The following is a 21,704-nucleotide window of genomic DNA, read 5'->3' as shown; positions in this document are numbered from 1 at the left end:
AAAAAATCTTTGAGAGGGCATATCTTGGAGCTCGTGCAAGGTATAGATATTTCTAGCTGTTATAAGAGTTTAGAGACATACAATAACCTCTCTCACTTTTTGGAGATCTTATTTTATTTTGATTTTGTGACCCCATCTCAAATGATGCTAAAACTTGTAGTTTTGGCTAGTACAAAGTTGCCAACTAATGAATCTCCCTCACTATTCATCATGGGATCAAATTGTTTATTTTGTTAGCTCCAGATAGCCAAGTAAACCCTAGCCCCAAGCTCATCCTATCCTGTTGAGCACTTGAACATTCTCGAGCACGTTGAACTAAAACATCCCTAAGAGTCACTAAATACCATAGGGCAGTGATCTTTGATGGGGCATATGTCAGAGCTCGTGTGAGGTATGGATGCAATTCTAGGTGCTATAAGATTGTGTTGAGGAGTCCTACACTAACCTCTCTCACTTTTTGGAGATCTTATTCATTTTTATTTTTCAACCCCATCTCAGGTGATATTGAAACTTGTAGTGTTGGCCAATACAAAGTTTCAAACTATCAAATCTCCCTCACCGATTATCATGGGATCAAACTATCTATTCTGTTGGCTCTAGGTGGCTAGGTAAACCTAATGCCAAGCTTTTCCTATCTTGTTGAGCACTCAAACATTCTCAAGCATGCTGAATTGAAACATCCCTAAGAGTCACTAAATGCCATAGGGTAGCGATCTTTTACAGAGCATATCTCAGAGCTCATACAAGGTATGGATGTGATTCTAGGTGCTATAGGACCATGCTTTTAGGTGCTAAAATAACCTCTCTCACTTTTTAAAGATCTTTTTCCATTTTAATTGTGTGACCCCATCTTGGGTGATGTTGAAACTTGTAGTGTTGATGAGTACAAAGTTGTCAACTGCCAAATCCCCCTCATCATTCATTGTGGGATCAAACTATCTATTCTATTAGCTCTAGGTGGTTGGGTAAACCCTAGCCCCAAGCTTGTCCCATCCCATTGAGCACTCAAACATTCTTAGGCACACTAAACCAAAATGTCCCTAAGTCACTAAATGCCATAGGGTAGTGGTCTTTGATGGGGCATATCTCAGAGCTCGTGCGAGTATGGATGTGATTATAGGTGCTATAGGATCATGTTTTAGTGATTGATTTTGTGACCCCATCTTGGGTGATATTGAAACTTGTAGTATTGGCTAATACAAAGTTGCCAACTACCGAATCTCTCTCACCGTTCATCATGGGATTGAACTGTCTATTCTATTAGCTTTAGGTGGCTAGGTAAACCATAGCCCCAAGCTTTTTCCATCCTGTTGACCGCTCAAAAATTGTAGGGCATGCCAAATCAAAATGTCTCTAATAATCATTAAATGTCATAGGTCAGAGATCTTTGATGGGGCATATCATCGAGCCCGTACGAGGTATGGATACGATTCTAGGTGCTATAAGACCATGTTGCAGAGACCTATAATAAACTCTAACTTTTTGGAGATCTTTTTTTTTTGATTTTGTGACCCCATCTCGAGTGATGTTGAAACTTGTAGTGTTGGCCAGTACAAAGTTGTCAACTGCCGAATCTCCCTCACCATTTGTTGTGGGATAAAACTGTCTATTCTGTTAGCTTTGGGTGGTTGGGTAAACCCTAGCCCCAAGCTTGTCCCATCCTATTGAGGGCTCAAACATTCTCGGGCATGCCGAACCGAAATGTCCCTAAGAGTCACTAAATGCCATAGGGCAGAAATCTTTGACAAGGCATATCTTGAAGCTCATGAAAGGTATAGGTGCAATTCTAGGTGCTATAGGACCATGTTTTGGAGACCTAAAATAACCTCTCTCACTTTTTGGAGATCTTATTCTATTTTAATTTTGCAACCCCATCTCAGGTGATGTTGAAACTTGTAGTGTTGGCCAATACAAAGTTGCCAACTGCTAAATCTTTCTCACCATTCGTTGTGGGATCAAGCTATCTATTCTATTAGCTCTAGGTGATTGGGTAGACCCTAGCACTAAGCTTTTCACATCCTATTGAGTGCTTAAACATTCTTGGGCATGCTAAACTAAAACATCCCTATGAGTCACTAAATGCCATAGGGGAGCGATCTTTGATAGGGAATATCTTGGATCTTATGTGAGGTATGGATGTGATTCTAGTTTTTTTAAGACCATGTTGTAGAGACCTACAATAACCTCTCTCACTTTTTAAAGATATTATTTCATTTTTATTTTGCAACACCATCTTAGGTGATGTTGAAACTTGTAGTGTTGGCCAGTACAAAGTTGCCAACTACCAAATCTCTCTCACCTTTCATCATGGGATAAAACTATCTATTTCATTAGCTCTAGGTGGATAGAAAAACACTAGCCCCAAGCTCCTCCCATCCTGTTGAGTACCCAAATGTTCTTGGGCATGTCAAACTGAATTATCCCTAAGTCACTAAATGTCATAGGATAATGATATTTGATGGTGCATATCTCGAAGCTTGTGCAAGGTATGGATGCAATTCTAGGTTCTATTGGACTGTGTTATAGAGATCTACAATAACTTCTCTCAATTTTTGGAGATCTTATTTTGTTTTGATTTTGCAATGCCATCTCGGGTGATGTTGAGACTTGTAGTGTTGGCTAATACAAAGTTGTCAACTGTTGAATCTTCCTCACCATTTTCCATGGAATCAAACTATCTATTCCATTAGCTCTAGGTGGCCAAGTAAACACTAGCCCCAAGCTCCTCCCATCCTATTGAGTGCTCAAACATTCTTAGGCACGCTAAACCGAATCATCCCTAAGAGTCACTAAATGCCATAGGGTAGTGATCTTTGATAGGGCATATATCAAAGCTCATGTGAGGTATAGATGTGATTCTAGGTGATATAGGACCATGTTGTAGAGACCTATAATAACCTCTCTTACTTTTTGAGGATCTTATTCTATTTTGATTTTGTGATGTCATCTCAGATGATGCTGAAACTTGTAGTGTAGGCCAGTACAAAATTGCCAACTGCCAAATCTCTCTCACCTTTCATCATGGGATCAAACTATCTATTTTGTTAGCTCTCAGTGGATGGATGAACATTATCTCCAAGCTCTACCAATCCCATTGAGAACTTGAACATTCTCGAGCATGCCAAATTGAATCATCCCTAAGAGTCACTAAATGCCACAGGGCAACAATCTTTGACTATGGCAATTGGATATGTCATCTCATCCAATGATGGAGACTCATGATAGAAGGTAAAGGTGTGATCATCCACCTCATTTTGAACATATTTTTTTTTATGGTAATAAGGTAATCCTTTTCTGTAAGGTCAAGGAACTTGAGGTCACCTATAAACCCAAGTTGCCTTAGTCCTAACAATTTTTCTTTTTTTGTTATTTTTTTAATAAGTTGACTCAATAAATGTTTTGAGATTCATTAAACCTTATATAGGTCCTATGCATTACCAAAAACCATTTTGTTAAGTTCTAGGAAGAGTTAGTGCAAAAATTGCATTTTACAATAAAAGTTGTTGACAACTTTTTAGCAATTTTAGCAATTTTTTTGGAAAACCTTGAAATTAACCTTGTAAACAATCAAACCAGCTGGTAATTGGTTGGAATGGATGTAAAATTATGAAAATACCCTCTATGAATTTATAGTAGGCATAAGGTGTTGGTGATTATTAAGTTTTTTTAATATGGCAAGGAATCACTATTGATGTTAAACTTGTAAATAGGATCATTGAGTTATTGTCAAATATCATTACTTCCTATTTGGAACAACAAATTCGTACTTTTTTAGAATGAAACACCACTTTAGCTACATGTTATCATTGAATGGAGTTAGTGGAAGATGTTAAGGATCTTCTTGTTTGTCTTAATAGTCATTTCATGGGTTTGAAACATAATCACTTTCCTTTGTGAAGAGTTGTCTAAAAATCAACAAATTACATGTTGTTGCAAAGAAAATATAGTCATAAGATGTTGGAAGATTGTTTTCACTCATAGGATGTTGAAGAATCTCTTTTAAGGATGGAATAGATGATAGATTAAAGTTTGTGAGATAGTTATTAGGTGTTCCTTGTAGTGTCTAAGATGTTAGTTTGAAGCAAGAAATTGATTATGGTCTATTTCTCAAATTTGCTCATTTTTACCTTATTTCTTCCCAAGTCTTGAATAGGGAAAGTGATCAAGTAGTTTTGTGAAGTTGGGTAAAAGTTTTTTCAATTTTTTAACCAAGTTGGAAAGGGTCTTTGAAGACACTTAGGAAGGTGGGAAAGGTAGTTTTCCTTAAAAGTGTTCTTGTTGGGAATCACTAGCTTTTGGCGTGAGCACTCTGCATCATTTTGGATGCAATTTACATTAAAATGAAATACATGAAATGTACTTAAAATGTAAAAAAGAAAAACAAGATATTTATTATGATAACCAATAATGTCATACATGAACGAACATATAATATATTATGATAACCAATAATGTCATATATGAACTAACATATAATATATTATGATAACCAATAATGCCATACATGAACAAACATATAATTTATTATGATAACCAATAATGTTATACATGAACAAAAATATCATGTATTAACCAATAATTTCATAAGTCTAATAATGTCATGCATCAAATATATGTCATATATCAAATATAAAATGTCATATATACATCAAATGTATATTGAATATGTCCACTAACATAAAATTAAACATATATGTCCACTAATGCCTATATGTGTGTGTCTATCAACTATATATTCTCCTTCCCATGAGGGGAAAGGAAAAAATCCCTAGATGTCTCCAGTCCTTGTGTGGACGGAGATAATGGGTATGATGGGGTCTTCCTCACATGCTCACTCGTCCTCTTGTTTAGGCTCTTCTCTAGCTTGAGTTGATACAAAAAAAGTAGATATGAATCAATAATTATTATAAATTGAAATCAAATATATGTATACACAAAATTAATTATTTTCTTACTGCCATCAAATAGTCTCTCTATATTTCCACCTCAAAGGCTCATAGACAATCAGGTGTAAGAAGGCCTTACAACAATTCAATCAATATAATCACTTATAAATAACATTAGAAATTTCAATACTAACTATAATAAATAAAAACTAAAACCAAGAAAATTATTTCATACCCAATCAATGGCTCTGAACTAGCCATTGATGTAGCAACTCCATGATCGATGGACTAACAAAGATGAGGAGGAGCCTCAGATGTCAATAGTTATATGTCATATAATATAATTTACATGTAACATGAAACATGAAACAAATATAATCAAATGAATTAAACTAACATGAAATAAATGCACCTCTACGAAGCTCGTATCATGCCTAAGCTCAGAGTCCCTTGTGAATGTCGATGGTCCAATAGATAACTGATGCACATGCATAATTTTTTTTGTCAATCCTTCATATGATTACTTAATAAATATATGTATTAATTTAAATGATTAAATCAATACATACCTCTTGACTCATTGACGAGACGAAAAATGGGGTCGGAGAATCTACACTAAGGCCACCAACACTCTTACCCTGAATTTGAACAATATCAATACATGCTAATTAATTAGTCATTCACTATACATACAAAATGTGATCAAATTAGTTTATTATAATTGTAATTTACTTGTGTGTCAATGCCAAATGTCTCACTCAAGAACTCATCAATGACTAGCCCATCATCTATACTATCTCCAACATGATTGCCAAATGTGAATAAGGATCCACATGATGTGCACATGTAATCGTGATGCACAGAAGGCTCCTCCTAAACTAATGGGATGGTGTAATGAATGAGGGTTTGCATCAAAGCATTATAGTTCCTAGAGTGTTGGTCTCTACATGTTCCTTCACAACTGAAGAAATAATCACATGCTTACCTTGTGGGTTTACAAGTGCCCTAACTACATTAGGGTCACAACGTGCCCCCGACCTCTCAAATGATGACCCTCCACCTCAACTTTGAGATTCTAATATATCAAAATAATTGAGGATCTCCCCAAGGACAAATTCATAATATAATTTAATTAAGAAATACATTGGAACCTCATGATTATTGCAGGGAGGGGCATCAAAGACCATCCACCATCTATCCCAAAAGTTATTTCTAATATCATTATGTATGCACCAATGGATAGGGAACCTTTTAACAGTATCTTGTTCTCCAGGCCTTTTAAACAATGCACAAATGCTACCTTTTTCTATTTCCTTTTTTTTAACATCTTGATATGATAATTTGTTTGCATAATATCTTCTTTTTTCATCCCTCTTAACATATCAAATATCCAACTAACCACTAACAGAACCTACATGGGTCATAATGGACTCAAGGGAGGATGTCAATTGTGCTTTTATTGGATTGGTTTGTCCACAAGCTTTCAACCTACCAATGATTGCTTCTAATTCATTTTTCCCTCTTTCTATTTCATTCATTATGTTGTCTTGGGTGTTAGGAGGAGGTCTTCCAATTGGTGCAAGTTGCGGAATTTCTTGCTCTTGTTGTGGAGGGTTTTGATTTTTATCTTGTGGAGGGTTTTTATTTTGATTTTGTTGATCTGGCTTGAGATTTAGTAGTTCATTATTCACATTTTCTGATAAGAAACCAATTGCAATCTAAATAAAAAACCAAATTTAAAGCAAAATTGAAAAAACTACAAAAAAAAATGTAAAAACTTACAAAACAATGCAGAAACAAGAGTAGAAAACATACAACATGATCCTAATCTTGATCATCAGCATTGAGGAGGCATTTTAAGGAGGCGGGTGACAAAATTCTTCAATTTTTTCAATCCACATGCATGCTATTAAGGATAAATGAAAAACCCAACTAGAATAAAATGGGTCATGGGTTTGCAGCCCATTTATAAAAAAATTTACTTTTCCATGTGTTATGTATTTGGCACCACAACTTGGTGCACATACCTAGGTGGACTACATGATGTAATCAAATAGTTCTGACTAATGATCAAAATAGATCTATAAGATGTAACTATAACTTTGGTATAATGGTATGTAAAATTTATATGATCTTCTAGTGTTTATATGGTGGGTAGCATGTGTTTTGGTGATGAAAAGTGTAACACACCTAGTATAGAAGAGTTACTAACCTAGCTAATTGAATTGTTTTAACTATTCAATTTCTTGGACATGGAGGGATGACATCCAAAGAATTAAATCTTGGATAACATGGTCCAATTTGTATATTGGTATTTGAGTTGACACATTTAGTTAAGTATTATATAAGCCAACAAGAATAATTATCCTTAAGGGTATAAAGGAAGAACTTATTTGGTATGTGAGCTCATGGGATATATGATATATGATGTATGAGCCTTAATTTTGGATCAGAGAATATGCAAGCTAATTTGGGAAAAATTATACATTGATATTTCATGTAAAATTCACTATAGTCATAACAATATCTCTATAATTGAATAGTGAGTTTAGAAGGTGGGTTTAACCTCCACTCTTGAGAAAGTGTGCTATCTTATTTTTCCCAACTCCTAATGGACTTACATACATCTAAAAAAGTCTTGTCCTTTGATAGGGAGAAATTGTACTAAATTCTATATAATGACTCTTGATAGAGTCAGGTCTCCTAAAAAGATATTTTTTAATTAGTGCATCATCTTGTGGGTTCAATCACTACCAGGATTTTCCCTTGGCCATGGTTTCCTCCAGAATAAAATCATAGTGTTATGATTTTTGTTTTGATGTATGCTTTACTTTTATGCTTTGTGGGTTGTGGATGTTTATGGTTAACTTATAAAGTGTATAATTATTTTTGAAGTGTTCTAAGTTCTTTTTGTGTGAGAAATGAGGGTAAAATGTAAAATACCTCAATTTTGGATGCATCCACTAGAATTCCTACACCAGACATATAATTTCCCAATACAATGCCTTCTTTCATCATCATAAATCATTTTTGACTGTCAAGAGAAAGATTATAATCCTAACATCTTTGTAATACCTTGGATAAATTACACTAAGCTTATTCAAATGTAATACCATACAATGTGAAGTCATCCATGTAAATTTCTATGCAATCTTGAGGAATATTTGCAAAGAGGCTAAGAATAACCCTTTCAAAAGTTGGAGCATTGAGATTGAGTAAGAAAATTTACCCCAAGGGTATGTGAGCATGGTACTTTCCTTATCCTCTAGTGCCATTTTGATTTGATTGTAGCTACTAAATCCATCAAGGAATGATAAATATTTTTTTTCAGATAAGCTATCCAAAACCTGATCAATAAATGGAAGGGGGAAATGGTCCTTCTTAGTTGTTGCACTAAGATCTTTGTAATCCATTTATACTCATCATTTATCTCATTTATTTAGGATAATAAATAATGGAGAGACACATTCACTATCTGACATTGGGTAAACAAAGCTAGCATGAAGTAACTCATGTAACTCTTCTTTAACTATTTCCCTTAAGGTGAGATTAACTCTCCTTTGGGATTGTCTAATTGGCTTTGACTCATTGTTAATGAATATTCTATGGGTACACAACTTTGGTTCAAGTCATTGCACATTACTTTAATCCCAAGCAAAGGCTATTTTATAGGTACAAAGCATCTACTCACTAGTGAGTTTACTATTAATATTCAAAGTTCTCCCTTTGTTAACTTCTACCTCTATTATTAATTCAAGCATAAATACGTCATGTGGATAGGACATCTCTACCTCATGAGGAAGATGTTTATGTAAATAATCCAAGGTTGAAGAGTATAGTATTGAAGCAAGATGATTTTACAAGGAATACAGATTGTGGCCACATAAAGGAGTTTCCATACCATAATGGTTTCAAAGTACATTAGAAATAACTTCCTCATCCTCTTGTTTTTCAATGAATGGGTCCATTGTTATCATTATTATAAGTTGATCTCCACTTCTTCTTCATAATCTCCCAATTTAGGCCACACCACATCTTCCAGTTCAAGTTGAGGTTGGACTAGTGCATAGAGATTAATCTTTTTGATATTTCAACCATCAAAAATTGTCATTTTACTAGAACAACAACCTTTGTAAGAATTTTTTGTTGCCAACCAAGGTCTTCCTAGAATTACTAGATACCCACGCAAGGTGGCTTTAGGTGACAAGAAGATAAAATTAGTAGGGTATTCCCATGAATCCAAGGTGACTAAAAGATATTTAATCATACTATTAGACTTTACAATAGAGCTATCAAATAATTGTAATACTATAGGTGTGGTTCTTAGCTTAGGGTTACCCATCTGGGTCATGAGATCCTTAGTCATGACATTGATAATTTCACTAAGGTCTACCAATGAATTACTAATATTTACTCCTTATATCATTGTATCCACTATAGGACTACTAGGATCAAAGTATTTTGGGATGGTAAGCTTTCTTAGCAATAAATTTGATAATTTTCCAAGAAGACATGTATAGTCTGTGGGTCTTTCATTTTCCTTTTTGGTCTCTTAAGATAGAGGCTTTGTTATAAATGGGAACTTCCTTTATGGCTTGAAATAGAGGTGTCACTCTCATTTTATTTGGTTTGTCAAGAAGGTTAGTATTAAAGTCACCAATCTATTGCATAACTTCTTTTACCAACCTTTGTGGGAAGGCTGGTAAAGTTCTATTAGAGGTAGTAGTAATAGGACATTGGGAAGTTTTTTGAGCTAGGCCTAGCTTGCTAATATTGCTTGGTTTGTTCTCTTCAAGTGGAATTTTAGTGATTATCAATGGAGTAGGTGTAGGTAGTACAACTACAAACCTCAAGTTGACATTAATTAGATTAGTGGAATAGGTTGAATGTTGGTTAAGATCCATAGAACAGGCTTGCTACTGTTGAGGTTGACTATTAGGATTTGGACTATATTAGGCTAGCAATTGAGTTTTCTTTGGATTGTTACCCTAATGGGCAGTAGGAGGGGGCATAATGGCTTGTTTATCAGACTGTTCTAGATTCCCAATAGGCTAATTATTTCACTATTGGTTTCCCCTCTACTGGTTAGTTTATTTCCAATTCCATTAGGGAGAATGCCACTAGATTATCTGTAGGAGTTTCCATTAGTTGTGTTGAATCTAATCAAAGATCAACCCTACAAATCCCAATAATCACCTACATGCAAAAACCTATCACAAAAAGAGAAGAGAAAAAGATATGGAGGCTAGAATTTCTAGATCCACAAATGAGACATTCTTTATGAGAAAAAATGTAATTTTCTATTAATAAAAAAGGAATCAATTTGTTACAACTTATAAAGGAGATCAAAACTCTAATAGAAATCTAACCTAGGTTGCACAATAATTAATTAATAAAATAATCAATTATTATATGCCTAAAGTTTAGGTTAAGTAAAATAAAGTTAATGAGAAAATATATAATTACTCTAACACCCCCCCCCCCTCTTAAGATAAACTTAGGAAGTAGCTAAAAACCTAGAAATGACTACTGAAAGTAGATTTGGGTCCAGACAACAAAGCCCAATGAGGTACTCAAGCACAATCCAAATCTCTATAAAGAGAAGTAGAGAAAACCACATGGGAAAAGCCCTACTCTAACAAGAGATGGAAACAATGTTGAAAGAAATAGTGAAGGACTACAGAAGCCTCCAAACTAGGGATCCTAGAAGATAGGAACAAAAGGATGATAATATAGAACACTACTAAAGCATGTAGAAGCTACAAAGATCTGTCAAAAAGTAATTGTTGGTCTAAAGAATCTCCACTAAAATAGAACTTGGCTAGGTAGAGAAGACTATAATCTGCATGATTTTTCTTAGAAGGCACTACTCAAATCAAGAGGCACACAAAGGAAAAACTAAACTCAAAGATATAGATCATATGAAATACCAAAGCCTTAAGAACTTCTCAATCAAAGATAGAAGGTTGCAACCAAAGTAGGAATGGAAAGAAGAGTGTCTATATGGTAAATGATCCATCTTATTGAAATGCATACATACTAAGCCACTACATCCACCTAGTACATAGAAAGAAATACTAAATACATAGCTCACTCCATCAAACCAAGGAAGCATGAGAAATAATAGAAGAACCCCCTAATGCTGACAAGAGTGAGGTGACAAGAAACTAGAAAAGTGGTCCAATAGAAATCCATGTCAATGAACCATGATCAAGATGCAAAAAACAATACATACATGTGTACTGAGGTGATTAATCTCAAACATGTCATGAGGCTAATGTCATGGAAGGAAAACTCACTAAAACAAGAAAGATTAGAAACAAGGAAAAATATCAAACCCCCATGATACTTTAATCATAGTAATGCATGTACAATAAGGTGAATCCCAAGAAAATAGTAATTTGTATGAATGTCCTTGAATGACACTACTTGAATCAAAAGGAAAAATAAGGAAAAATAATTGAAACAAAAATACAAAAGGAATATGACACTTTATCTTAGTGCGTTTTCCAAAATGCATATAATATATGTCTACCAAGAGCACATGATATATAAGGCTGATACAATAGATAGTAAAACCCATGAAAAATCATCTAAAGCAACAAAATTGATCCTCAAATTGGAAACAACTGAGATATCCACTAGAATGCAAAATCGTAAAAAATAGAATAGAATGTGCTTGGAGAAAAATGATGCAAGGAGTTCAGAGAGTCATAACTTTTGACTCGAATCTAGGTTTTCTTAGATTTTTTTGGGTTTTTTTTCAAAATCTATAGTTGAGGTGGATTCCAACTAGCTAGCTCTGTTGGGGCCATTTCAACTATTTTTTCAAGAGCCAAAAATTCCATCTTGACCTCTAAATTTGACTTTTAAAATATCTTAGGTGTTCTTTTAATTTCTCTGCTTTGTAATAACTTCAAAATTTCTTTCTAAATTTTGGAAATTAGTTGGCAATTTGCCTTTTTAGTTTAAAGGGTAGATTTAGGAAACTTCAAATTTTCTTTCGGAGGTTTTTTAGAAGTTACCAAAAATGGCATGTTTTTCCTATTGTCAAAATTTGCCAAATTTTGAAATTTCCTATTTTTTGTCATAGTTGTTATTTAATGGAGTTAGAGATCCATGTAGAGGCAGTTTTGGAGGAATGAAGAATTGAGAGTTTGAATCTGTATTGTGTTTTGTTATGAATTTATTAAATTCTCTATGAGTTGAGATCGGCCTGCTACATCACAAAATCTAGAAAAATAATAAGAGTCATTAGAAAGAGCTCTAAAAGAACTTTCTAATGATAAAGGATTCCAAATCAAAGATTGGATGCTCGAGATATGTATCCTAGAGTGAAAAAATGAACTCTTCACTTTGGTATAATAAAAGGCCATAGAAAAGCATCACAACTAAAAATTACCTCTACCACTATGATAGGATTGGAACTAGCTTTTTGACAATATCTTGTTGGCAGAAACCAAGTTTGTATGCCCAAGATATGAGCAAACATGTGAAGGTGGGTCCAAAAAAAGCTAGAAGGGGCAATAGGGGTTGCTAATGTAGTGTTGACATGGTGCTAATGTTAGTAAGTGGTTGACATAAATTTGAAGATCATTTGACCATCATGGAAAAAAATGCCACAAAAATTTCATCCTGAATGCTAGCCAAAAAAAAAAAAACTTTGGAAAAGTCATGTTGTCGAGAAAGGGGCCAAAGTTAGTAAAAATAATTGCTGGCCAAAATTTTGTATGTGTTTGGAAAGAAATTTAGTTACATGTATCATAAACATCTCTTCAAGGAAAACCACAAAAAAAGGTCACCATTCAAATGTAAAACAACCCATTTAATGCACTCACTAACATAGGCAGAATATTGCCAAAAGAAATAAGAGCTTAGTTTGCACACAAACCAAGAGGCTTATTTGGTTTGAGGACCATGTAGAGGGGACCACTGTGGGAGATCAAAGGGCATGTTGTGTGTCATATGAGGCTGCCAAATAAAAATGGGTGGTGATCTTTAAAAATAAAGATCTCGGTCACCATCTAAATAGGTGTTGACTAGGGGCATGATTGCATACCAAAGAAATGCATGGAAATATATTGTAAACCACAACCATAATAAACAATTAGAATCTTTGAACTTTCTAACAAAACCACCAAAAATTTCACGGTAAATTTTGGTGGTGATCCCACCAAAGAATGTCTGCCCAAAAAACTTGTCCACCAAAAATAATCGCTCACCAATTAAAAAGGACCTTGAACATGAGTAGCTCATGAAAATGTCAAAAAAAAGGAGGGCCCATGGGGTTGAATAAGATACACGAAGAGGCCAATGATGCATGGAGGATTCCACTGGAAAAGGTTGGGAGGTTGATGAAAGAAAGAACCTAGACCCAAAAAATTTGCCAAAAATTATCCTCAAAAGTCTACCTAAATCTATAGCCGAGGCCAAAAACTCTATCATGCTTGCTCCAAAGCATATGTGGGACAACTCTAATGCAAATATCCACTTGTGCTAATGGCGTGAGGAAGAAGTAGAAGGTGGAAAAAGGTTATGATGTGTGGCTAAAAAATGTGTGCACCAATAAACAATCATTCCTAAATAAGTTGTATTTCCACCAATAAACGTTGCACATGGACTGTGTGGATCCAATCATGAGATAGAGTACTGACAAGTTGAATTCCAATCATGAGAAGGGTACAAGTGTAGGTGTATTGGAGAAGATGCCCAACTTAAACAAATTTGAAAGAAAATGCATATTCAATTAAGCATATGGGTGATAGGGTCAATAATGCTCCAAAAGAAATGCTACCATTTTTTTATCAATCACAATAGTAAAAAGTATATTTTATTTTTTATACAAAAAATAAAAATATTACCTCATTGAAATTCATTCTCAGGTCATACAACCTAGGTACCATTTTTTCCTTCAAAAATAACTTTTTCCAAATGAGACAAATTTTAGATGGAAATAGGAATTTTTGAGTGCTCTAAGATCAATAGTGGTGTCTATTTGAGCTCAAAGTGACCTAAAATTAAGGTACCCCTCATATCCAATAAGAAAACCTTCTATAGGACTAGATTTGAGAACAAACTCAAAAAACTCTCATGAACAAAATAGGGGCATGAAGATTTGAATCTCTGATACCATGTTGAAGTTGATGAAAGATCAACTCTACAGATCCTAAGAATCACCTACATGCAAACAACTATCATAGAAAGAGGAGAAAAAGCTATGGAGGCTAGAATTCCTAGATTCACAGATGAGACATTCTTGATGAGAAAAAGGATAAATTGCTATTAATAAAAAATGAATCAATGTGTTACAAAGAGAGGTCATCCTTATAAAGGAGATCAAAACCCTAATAGGAATCTTACCTTGGTTGTATGATAACAATTAATCAAAAAATTAATTATTATATGCCTAAAGTTTAGCTTAAGTAAAATAGAGTTAATTAGAAAATATCTAATTACTCTAATAGGTTGGAAGAAGGTTGCTACCAATTTTTTTGGTTAGTCTAAGGTAAGAATTGATTGGTCCAAGGATTATTCCATTATTGTTGATTAGGCCATGGGTTATTCCAATATGGAGCTTGAGGGCCAAAATTCTAGGGATAATAATTTTGTTATTGATTATAATTAAACAAATCAAAATTTTGAAGTGAATCTTGAGGCATACCTTTACATTAGGCCCATGTCCTATATGTGGAAACATAGAGAACTTGGTCATTCTCATCAATATATTTAAACTCCATGGGAATTGACTAGGTCTCCACCCTAGCTATTGTCTTACCTCTGCAATCTCTCTTCTTTTGTAATACTTGGTTAACATTGCCTCAACTTCCTTTTGTTTATTTTTTGCATACACTATATCCAACTGAGTGACAACATTATTGATAATCTCTTGTTTGAAATCTAACAAGAGATCGAAAATATCAATTTTTTATACTCTCAAACCACTTTCCCTAGCAAGATAAGGTCTAGACTTTCTTCCTTTCTTCACTATTGCTCTTGAGTAGTTCATAAAAATATTTTTAATGTCTATGAGAGATCTCACCACAAACCATGAGATCTAGAAGTTCTACACAAATATCATTAAGGCTCTTGAGGAAAAAATATGTTTATGTGATTACTCATTCACTACATGTTGAGTGTTCTTAGGAAGACTAGACAAGAATCATGAGACATAGTCTTCCAAAGTCTCAATCTCTCATTGAAAAATCTTAAAGATTCCATCCCATCTTATATCATTCTCCTTAAAATATCCCTTATACTTCTTGAGGAACAAGTTCTTCATGGTGCCCCATGTTACAACAACATTGGCCCCTAACTCCCTTAACCACCTAAGAGTCAAATATTTTGGAGTTTAGGGAAACAACTTTACCTTATATGCATTTGTTGTATAATCATAGCTCCTATAAAGGATGTCAAACTCAAAGAAGACAGTATCAGGGTCTTCAATAATGAGGCCATAAAAATTTGGAAGGGCGGAAGAAGGGATATTCTTTAAGTTGTTGTCATTATGTAGGTCAAGGATAGGAAAGGGAAACACAGGCCATGTCATTCTTAGTGGAGCAGGTGGTGGGCCTCTTTAGTTTTATGGATAATAGACAACAAGGGATAACTTATCTTGATACTCCAACTCACCAAAGAGGTCATTCAAATGCAATGATCCTAGTGAGGATGGTGGTAAAGGCAACTTGAATAAGAAGAAAATGGAAAACCTCTTCCCAACCCTAATTTTCAAAAGGAATGATCCAAATTGATTAAACACAAGAAGTTGTTCAATGCAAAAATGGATCAAGTCATGAAAAAAAGGGGGAAAGAGGGGGTTTATTATGTGTAATCTTTCTATTATGGGAGAGTATGTGCCAAAAACCTAAAATACTCACCTTAAATTTGGAAAATGTTTTTTCTAATGTCTGTATGTAGTTTTTGGAATATCTGCAACCTATTCCAAACTAGAAATGTCGAGATAGAAAAAACTGAGAAATGTTTTATCTTTTTGTAGGGAGGTCAACATTGACCATGTTGGCAGGGCACAATCTTAACCCTAGACACAATTGTAGCTTAAAATTTTGACCTTGACATGCACTGCCTCGATGAAGTTTTTGTTCACGGATCTCGCAAGTTTGACAAAAATGGCAACTAAATCTACTCTCCAATTCACTGTTCCACACCTATATCTTTAGGAAAAATGTTTTTTTTGTTTGGATGAAGGGTTTGCCTCAATCAAACCCCAATTTGGAATCAGCCTTAATAATTGAATTGAAAAAGAGAATGCTAGCAAGTAGTAGAAGTAAATCTAACAATGAAGCTATGATATTCAATAGATATGCAATTGTATTTGAAATGTAAAAAAGTATATTGATATGAAAGCTTGAACATAAAATTAACAAATATAAATCAAAACCTCCATGATTGCATGCCTAGAATCCACCTTGAAATAAGTATGAATAGATCTTGAAGATCAACAAAGGATCTTGAAGGAAGATCACATCACCATGATAGATCTAGGGTTTTGAAAGATGAATCTTGAATGCTTGAACCAAATTCCTTCAAAGGCTTGAATGCTTCAATCCTTGATCTTCAATGGAAAACTTGGATTCTTGAATGATAGAATGGTTTCTCACTTGAAAAGTAGGTAGTTGCTCATAGATAATCAATGTCCAAAGTAAATATGTGTGGATGTCAAAATGAGGGAAGAAGGCTGACATAGGAGCATTAAATCCCATTTAATTTTAACCCCTAGAAATAGACCTAGATCAAATATAATTTAAGAGTCTACCATTTTTAAACCCAAAACAACCAACCTAGAAGTGGGAGAAGAAACTTTTCGAAGCTCAAAATCCCAAAATTCCTAGAAATTGAAAATGGGACCTAGGGTCAAGGACGAGGTCTACCCTACCCTAGGACAAGGTCGAGGTCATCCTTGACCTAGGTCAAGGTCAAAGTTGACCTTGATCCAGAAGGTCATCCTTGACCTAGAGGCCAAAGTCCTCAGTTTCACAAAGTAGTTTATCAAAAATAGGCTGGAAATAGAGAGAGAGAGAGAGAGAGAGAGAGAGAGAGAGAGAGAGAGAGAGAGAGAGAGAGAGAGAGAGAGAGAGAGAGAGAGAGAGAGAGAGAGAAGAAGAAGAAGAATAACATGGGGAAAACATCCAAATCCATGAAAAAACTCATTCAAGGTAGTTGACATGACCCCAAAACACTTGCTCAGAGAGCTAAATGCTCTTAACATGGAAGTGCTTCCATTTTAAGATTATAGATTAAGCCCCCACTATAGTAAGAGTATGGACTCGATGCAAACTCTTGGTAAAGGAAGAGAAGAAAGAATAGATCCAAGTAGATTCAAAATGAGATAAAAATAACACTTAGCTAAGGACATAAGCCCCCAAGCTAAGGATTCTAACTCAACATACATGCACAAGAGTGCAAAAAGAACGCCAAAACAACAACGTAAAAGGGTTAGTACAAACACACCCAAACCAACTAGCACAAGAAACCTTGCTAAGAAATATTTCTCATACTAATATCATATTTGGAAACTTATCATAAGAAAAAAAGTGATTACATAAGAAAGACAAGAGTAACACTATAAATAACATAGATTCATGATCAAGTCCTACTAGCATGAAAGCGAACATAAATAAAGGAAGAAGTGATTACCTCTCCCAATAAGATGCCCACTTTACCATGAATCACCAAGGGGAAGGGAGAGCCAAATAGATGGCCAAACCTAATAGTTCACCCATAAAATGTGCTTGCAATTGGAAATGTGTCTTCTGACAACTTCTACAATATCCATAGATCCACCTTCTTGTATCACCATGAATATGAACTGCATGTCTTCTCAAGATTTAGCAACTTATGTGTGTTACCTTCAAAAGATTTAGCATATTAAAATTTTGAAAAGGTGTGTATCTCTTTAGTATTTAGTATCTTATGTGTGTTATGCTCAGAGGATTTAGCAATGTATGTCTCTTCAGGATTTAGCAACTTATGTGTATTACCTTCCAAGATTTAGCAACTTATATGCATTACCTTCCAAGATTTAGCATATAAAATAATAACTATAGTACAAGGGAGAGATATGCCCCCAACCTTATCATGGTTCTCTACTAGACATGATAAGGATGAAGAAGAGGATACCTACTTCACAATGTAAGGAGATATCATGTTTAACAACAATGTATACCATATTCTTAATGAGGGATATTGAACCCTACATCCAAGAGCATAGATAATCATGAAAAGGATATGTCACTTATTGAAAAAGGATCCTCAAAGAAAGAGACCTTATCAACAAGACTCTCATCATAGAGGAATGATTTTAGATAAAATACCATCTTTCAAAGATAAACCAAGTGGGAACAAAGATTCAATCACCAAGACCCCTTCAAGGAAAAGGAAAAGGAATCTTTGGAATGAGGAAAAAAACCCTAACACCAAAGAAAGATTAAGAGTTTATAAAGAAAAAATTTTGCAACATAAAGAAGAGGTGATGATCGAGGACAACAAACTCTCATATAAAAAGATTATCCATAGTCAAAACACCTATCAATATGAAGAAATAATATTGCAATATAAATAAGTACCACTAAGCTAAGGAAAGTAGTTCCCTAGACAAAGAGAAAGAAGGAAGAACCTTGCCCCCTAGGTAGGAAGACAAGGAAGACCTTTGAAAAATAAATGTCATAGAAAATAAATCTTGAATAGACTCAATGAATGATTATAAACATAATACAAAACCATAAAGAGATGGAAAGAATATTGATTAAGCTCAAGGCACAAAATATCATAAAAGACTAGATAAAATACACCTCTTGCCCCCCCAATCTAGAGACAAGAGGAGAAGAGATCTATATTATATCAATAGGAGGGGAATCCTCTATATCAAAATTATGAAGAAATTATAAAATTGTAAGAGAATGAGATATAATTCCTAAAGCATCTCATTCACAAACATACAATTTAAAATATCTACAATCAGCAAGTAAGTGAGTATTATGATAATCAAAAGGACATTTATCCTTGGATAAGGCATGTTTCAATATAGGTTTAAATATTTCTTTCTTGGAATTAATTAATTCAAAATACACTTGTTTAGCCACCTCTTGACAAATATTAGAGTTATCTAAAGTAGGTGTAAGAAGAAGTTTATGCAAAGTAGGACGATGTTTAACATCACCTTCCTTAATTTGAGATTTAGAACAACCAACACCATGCAAATCCAATTTAGAGGGTATATGAACTGGATACTTAATACCATTCTCATTAACTCCAATCCCTAAACCTTTATAACCTTGTTTAGTGATCATCATATATCTTGTAGTGTACATATCATGTAAATCTTCTACGGGAGTTAATTGTTTATCATGTTCATGAGAAAAAGTTGTATGATATGGAATAATAGGTTTTGAAGAAGTGTCTTTACTCTTTCCTTTAATGTCATCCTATATCAAAGGACAAGGTAAATCAAATAAGTCTTGCACATTTGTATCCTGAAATATAGCTTCAACCTCCTCAAAAATATGAGAAGAACTAGGGACATGAAAATTATGAATCGGATTAAGAATAATATGATTCATATTAGGAAGATTAGGAGATGGTGTGTCATCTATTGAATCCTTCACATCATCCAAAATAATAATAAGTCTACCACATGAACCTTTAATAAAAGTTTTAAATATAGAAAGACTAGTATTAGTTAAGTCGCATAAGACAGAATAAAATGAAAGATCATGACATAATAAAATGAATGATACTCTCATAAACCTCATAATTATGTTAAAGAGATGCCAAAAGAAGGGTAATAAGAAAAAATAACCACACACCAAAGAATCTTCATAATATTCATAGTAAACAAAATGCCAAAAATGTTTTTGTATTTTTTTGAATATATAGATTTTTTTAGTATTTTTGAATTGTAAAATGCAAGAACATAAACTAAATCTAATCTCAATGGAAGAAAAGACCTAATGAATGAAAGGAAATATAACACCACAAAGCACAATAGGGCATCTAATTCCACACAATATAATATGAAAGGAAATCTAATACAAGATTTAAATCTAATACCAAAAAGTAAGAGTTGTCTATCGCGGGTTCACCAAAATGAATAGAAAGAAAATGGAAACACTCTTCCCAACCTTAATTTTCAAAACGAATGATCCAAATTGATTAAATACAATAAGGTGTTCAATCCAAAAATGGATGAAATGATGAAAAAAAGGGGGAAAGAGGGGGTTTTATTATGTGTAATCTTTCTATTATGGGAGAGTATGTGCTAAAAACCTAAAATACTCACCTAAAATCTCCAAAAAATGTTGTTTTATGATGTCTATATGTACTTTCTAGAAAATCTACAATCTGCTCCAAACTAGAAACATCAAGATGCAAAAAAGCCAAAAATATTTTATCTTTTTGAAGGGAGGTTGACCTTGACCCTGTTGGCAAGGCACAATTTTTTTCCCAAGGCCCAATTATACCCCAAAAATTCAACCTTGATCTACACTACTCTGACAAAATTTATGTTCACGGATCTTGCAAGTTTGAGAAAAAGGGTATCGAAATCTGCTCTCCAATTTGTCGTTCCATACCTATATCTACAAGAAAAATGGTTTTTATGTCTGGATGAGTAGTTTTCCTTAGTCAAACCCCGATTTTGAATCAACCTTAATAATTGAATTGAAATAGAGAATGCTAGCAGGTAGTAGAAGTAAATATAATAATGAAGCTATGATATTCAATAGATATACAATTATATTTGAAATGTAAACAAGTATACTGATATGAAAGCTTGAACATAACATTAACAAATATAAATCAAAACTTCCATGATTGTATGCTTAGAATCCACCTTGAAAGAAGTATGAATAGATCTTGAAGATGAACAAAGGATCTTGAAGGAAGACCACACAACCATGATGGCTAGATCTAGGGTTTTGAATGATGAATCTTGAATGCTTGAACAAATCCCTTCAAAGGTTTGAATGCTACAATCCTTGATCTTTAATGGAGAACTTGGATTCTTGAATGATAGAATGATTTCTCACTTGAAAAGTATGTAGTTTCTCATAGATAGTGGATGTCAAAAGTAGATATGTGTGGATGTCAAAATAAGGGAAGAAGGCTTCCTTATATAGAGATCTAGGGGACTAACTCCTAGAGAAGGCTGACATAGGAACATTAAATCCCATTTAACCTTAACCCCTAGGAATAGACTTAGATTAAATGTAATTCAAGAGTCTACCATTCCAAAACCCAAAATAGTTGACCCAAAAGTGGGAAAAGAAACTTTCCAAAGCCCGAGATCCTAAAACTCCCAAAAATTGAAAATGAGACTTGGAGTCAAGGACGAGGTCAACCCTACCATAGGTCAGGGTCAAGGTCATCCTTGACCTAGGTTACCAGAAGGTCATCCTTGACCCAGAGGCCAAAGTCCTTAGTTTCACAAAGTAGTTTGTCAGACATAGGCTAGAAATAGAGATAGATAGATAGATAGATACATAGATATATATATATATATATATATATATATATATATATATATATATAGAGAGAGAGAGAGAGAGAGAGAGAAGAAAAGTAGGGGGAAACATCCAAATCCATGCAAAAATCCATTCAAGGAACTTGACATGATCCCAGACCACTTACTCGAAGGGCTAAATTCTCTTAACAAAGTGCTTCCATTTTAAGATGATACACAACTCATTCTGAGCATCAACAAATGGGTGTTCCAATGATCCTTCTTCTTTTTGGGGAATTTCTAAATCAGGTTCAAGAATTTTTTCTATTTCAAAGGGTTCATTTTGTGGAATGAACCTCCCAATG

This window comes from Cupressus sempervirens, chromosome 6, assembly GCF_028749045.1.
Source record: "Cupressus sempervirens isolate cs-2001-9-10 chromosome 6, ASM2874904v1, whole genome shotgun sequence".
Lineage (NCBI taxonomy): Eukaryota > Viridiplantae > Streptophyta > Pinopsida > Cupressales > Cupressaceae > Cupressus > Cupressus sempervirens.
The sequence above is the reverse complement of the archived record's forward strand: the minus strand, read 5'-3'. Positions refer to the sequence as shown.